At 37.6% G+C, this 5,186-nt stretch overlaps 1 long non-coding RNA gene across 1 annotated transcript; it reads right to left on the bottom strand.

Annotated features, from left to right (window-relative positions):
- Nucleotides 1–312: 312 nt before the first annotated feature.
- LOC311489117 lies at nt 313–4,658 on the bottom strand. The gene is made up of 4 exons (XR_014699102.1): nt 4,399–4,658; nt 3,968–4,087; nt 3,065–3,117; nt 313–1,884 (listed from the first exon to the last, which is right to left on the bottom strand). It is a non-coding gene; the product is annotated as an uncharacterized lncRNA (long non-coding RNA).
- Between the last annotated feature and the right edge of the window lie 528 nt (nt 4,659–5,186).

Here is a 5,186-nt window from a genome sequence, read left to right as displayed (position 1 = left end):
GCTACATTTCTACAAGAGAGGTTGAAGATGCAAAGTTAGCATGATGAGCAGAGCCACGTTAACCCTCGTGCTACTCTTTTGCATAATCTCTCTCTGTCTGTCCATTTGCTTGGGGTCCCGGAGACCCCAAGGGTAGCACGAGGGGTATAGGGAAACAATCCAGGATTAGATGTCATGCTACGTAGTAGACACGTATTACAGCTATGCATCCAGCTTGTATTTTGGTAATTCTGTGACTTTATAGAAAATAAAAGTCATGTTCATCATGTGTTCATCATTTTCAGCTTGGAATCAATGATATATCTATAGCAACACAGTCAGTGAAGGCACCACAAAATATGTTATTCAAAAATATTTAATGACACTTCAATGAAGAACATTCAGAAGTTTAACTCAAAGCAATACTTTGAAGCTTTACAGCAACAACATTGCATGGCATATTTTTAAACATTATATAGTATTTGAATTAAAGTGGAGTATAACTTTTTTTTAAAAAGTCTAGTCTTTAGAAAAATACTGTGCCAAAAAGCAGTTCTGTTCAAATACAATATTCTTTGATTGCAGTCATGTTACTGTGATCTAAACTTCAAGTATCTTAAAAAATGTGAAAAACTAAACAGAAAAAAAAAAAAACATGAAATGTAGTAGAGGATAAAAATACAGCAGCGTATACATTGCTTCTGATTACAATAACAGTGCGAGGCCTTCTAACCCACACCCACATGTAGGAGCATCACTGTGTTCATTGCTATGATGACAAACTCATTGCTTCACAATGGACTTGACTCTAAAATCTTTAATTTCTGGTGCAGCAGTCTTTTAACAGATTGCCACGGATGTACACGTCACCATCTCCTAACAAATATCACAGAAATCCTTCCTCTAGCTTCCACACACATCATAAATTAATTCAACCATCAGAATAAAACTGTGCAGCAGTATAACACAGCATGTGGAAAATATGCTATATGTTCTTTTGCAGCAGTATAACTAGCTGTGATATAAGCTGACACACACAAACATTGAGTATCTTAAATACTATGAAAAGGTATAAAATATGAAATGTGATACTGCAGCATATTGCTATCTTCAGGACATTAATTTTGTCCCGTTGTGCTCGACACAACACATTCCTTTATTCTTTTTGTTCTCTGAAATGTATAGATCAGTTTATTTAACGGACGTTTATGACGAGCTTGAATTTGAAGTGGACCATTCATTTAATAGATTTCAACATAACTACATGTTACAATCTACTTATAAATCACAACATAATTACATTTAAATTGTTAATATAGGATTTTTAGTCCAAATATAATCTTCTTTGGTAGCAGTAACTTTAGCTTTGAGCTTAACTTCAAGTATCTTAGATAATATGAAAAACAAAATACATAAAATATCAAATGTGATTTGTTGATTCAAACCCACATCCATGTACTGTAAATTGTTTGGTGCACAAAGTGGAACAATCATTTTGTCCATTGGTGTCAACACAACATATTCCTTTATTGCTTTTGTATTTTAGAAATGTGTAAATCATTTTAAAAGGTGTTCACTACAGTGATGATCCTGTTTGTTACACCTTTCTTTGGTTTTATGCATCAGTCTAACTTTAATATCTATTGTATGTACAATACTATGAAGCCCAGATCATGTCAGGGCAAGGGTTATGTTAACACCAGTATGTAGAATATATACAGTATATCCTGATGATTTCTCTCAGGACCTGACAGGTTTTTCTACTGTTGCATACAGGCTCTCTGGCAGATTCTTGTCTTTAGTCTTAGTGGATCCTTTGAGTCCAGTATGAGGCCCAACCAAGCTGTAGGTGGAGGTTGGAGAAAGACCTGAATCATCATCTGCTGAACGCGGATTCAGATCAACCTTGAAGAAAAACAAAAAAAAGACAGTCGACATTTTTAGCAAGGGTTCAATCATCTGTATCCTTCAGTAAATAAACTTTTCTGTGAGCATGACAACAAAAGACAGTGATTGCAGATTTGACCTGAGTCTTAAGCTCACATTATTCTTAGTTTTGATACCAATGAGCAGTAATTTATTTCTGTTTTTCATTATCTAAGAATATGCAGCAGTACAAACTTCTTCAAGGGCGGCACAGTGGCGAGGTGGTTAGCACTGATGCCTCACAGCAAGAAGGTCACCGGTTCGAATCCATGGGCCGGCTGGCCTTTCTGTGTGGAGTTTGCATGTTCTCCCTGTGTCTGCGTGGGTTCTCTCCGGGTACTTCCGGCTTCCTCCCACCATCCAAAGACATGCTCATTAGGTTAATTGGTGATTCTAAATTGGCCGTAGGTGTGACTGTGAGTGTGAATGGTGGTCTGTCTCTATGTTAGCCCTGCGATGGACTGGCGACCTGTCCAGGGTGTACCCCTGCCTCTCGCCCGATGACAGCTGGGATAGGCTCCAGCAGACCCCCGTGACCCTTAACAGGACTAAACGGGTATAGAAGATGAATGAATGAATGACAAACTTCTTCACTAGTATAAAACCAGTAGTTCAGGTTACATGGTGTGAGCTAAAAAAGACCGAAGAAATGCTGTATTATACACTGTACTTATTATTTTCCTACTCTCACGATCCTACGGGACCATTTCATGAAGGTCGATGACTACAAGATGACAACTAGTAGTCATCATGATGTCACATCCTGTTTTGATAGTGTCAAAATAATTAACTAAAACAAAACTTATCAGAAAAATGGACACTTGAACATTCATCAACATTATATTAACTACCTAAAACGACAGAAACCATATTTCAGTGTTTTAGTTCGGCCCAAGTCCCATCCACTAACATGGAGAGGTGGAACTTATGATCGATACTGCAGCCAGCCACCAGAGGGAGCTCTAGTTGTTTGTCATCCATCTTTAATATACAGTCTATTGACCCGAGGTCAGTTTGGTTAGAAGTCATGTCCATAAACAGTAAACAGACCACCTCATCAGAAAAATCAGGAATTCATCAGTGACTTGTGTACAGAGGATTATCCAACAGATGCTCAAAGTTCAGCTGTAAAAATTGGCCAACAAAACCTGACACTTACCTCAGGAACAGCATACACTGTATTCTCTGTATTATCTATGTTCTCTCTATCATCTGCAGGACAGAGATGAAGAAATTAAATGAATGGTGATTAGGCTTAAATGTATTTTTTCTTTTCAGACTATGTCCATTACTGCATTTTCTTTCACCCTCATATTTCTTAAACTGTTCCTACACTGAGTACAAATTTCTTGCATGTATAAATAGTTCTAATCTCACACAGACACACACTATAAAGCAGGGGTGCCCACACTTTTTGGGGTTGCAAGCTACTTTTACTGTAGCAACAATAATTGTTGCTACAGTGTTAAAAGCTTTATCCATCTCTGTTCTTTATTTTTATTAAGAAAAACAGTTGAACTGCACCTTTAGAAAAACAGCGCTGTCCCTTTAAGAAAGACGGTCGGTAGACTTGAGTGGTTGTTGTTGTTGATGTTGTGCATGGCTGTGGATGTGTGCTGCTGAGCTGAGAGTATGATGCAATAAAAAGTTTTTTTTTAAAAAAAAAAAGAGAGAGCGAGATGAACGTTTGTCTTGCTGTTTGTTCTGGAGGTGCTACAGTTAAATGATTAGACTAACATCTAAAACATTTTTTTTCAATGGCACTCCCTTCGCGATCGACGTCTCGGGCACCCCTGCTATAAGTCTCCATATGTGATGTTTTATAATGTAGGTGATCACAAGTGAAGGATTCTGAGAATGAATGAGCTTAAAGCAGCACATAGACTAGAGACTCTAAAACACAGGTGCTTGTCTGAACATTTGCTGTTTCTAAAGAACAGCTGTAAACTATCATGACTACTATATACAGAAGGGTTCAGTATTATTAATGAGTAAGGCAGGAGATAAAACAGACTCATCTTTCTAGTTTGTAATTAAAGATATAATAAACATTTGGACTTACATTTTCCTCTCTTACGAAGATAACGTACAGTAACAACTATAAGGCCAACAGCAGCACCACCACCACCACCTATCACAGCACAGACAATGGTAACAATATGGTGGCGGTTGGTTTCAGAGTCTGTACAGAAAAACAAAAAACAGATTAGAAATGATTATTTTTGGAGAAAACCCAAACAAAACACAGTGACATTGGACAATTTACTGATAGGTTCTGTGTCTAAATGTCTTGACAGATAACTTTATTTAAATTTAAAATGAGTTTAATATAAATTTATATTTTTAGGAGACAAAATTAGAGAACACATGTCTTTTTTGCAGTAAGGGAGAATCAACTGCTAGATTAAACCCTAATAAGAATAGCCAAACTTAAAGTGTAAAACTACCAACCAGTTATTTAATTAATTTATTTATTCTGTCTGTCAGTCTTACCAGCACGTAGGGGGCAGAAATCCTGAATCTTTGTTGTGTCCTTCGTCCAGTTGACCTGGTTGCTATGGTTACATATAATTGTTTCATTCAACAGGTAGACACGGAGGGAAGCTCCAGAGTTGGTGACCTTTGATTGCTCTCCTCCCTCCTGAGAGCAGGTTTTGGTGTCACATCTGAAAGTGCTGCTGATGTCTGAGTCCTCTGTGCTGCAGGTCACAGTGAGGTTACAGGAGTCTGAGCTGTTGGACACAGAATCTGGATTCAGATCAACTGGAGACACTGGATCTGATGAAGGAAAGTAGGTGGAGGAGGTTTAGAAACATGACAGCAGATGTTCTCTGTCAGTGTCTGAAATGTTAAGAAACCTACCTTGAACTGTGACCATGTATTCAGCTATTATTTGGTCTTGATCCACTGTCATTCGTGCTGTATAAACTCCACTGTCTGCATCTTGTAGATTCTTCAATTTCACTGAGTAATTTCCCACAGAGAACTCAACCCTTCCAGTGTAACCTTCAGAGACTCTTCTTCTTCCACCAGGTGAATATCCTACTAAATTTCTGCTTCTATTAAATTTCCAGACAAGAAAATCAAATTCCTTTGGAACATTATCCATGACTTCCAGAAGTACATCATCTCCTCTCTTCACAAACACAGGAGTCACAGCACTGGACCCTGTAAAACAGTAGATGCATAATAATGAAATTAAAGATCAATCATAAATACTGTATTCCTCTACCTAATTTCCAACAGAATGCTGATCAGTTAAAAATGATTATGTACATTTA

The sequence above is a fragment of the Chelon labrosus genome (genome assembly GCF_963514085.1).
Source record: "Chelon labrosus genome assembly, chromosome: 6".
Classification (NCBI taxonomy): Eukaryota; Metazoa; Chordata; class Actinopteri; order Mugiliformes; family Mugilidae; genus Chelon; species Chelon labrosus.
This window is presented reverse-complemented; position numbering and strand designations above follow the sequence as displayed.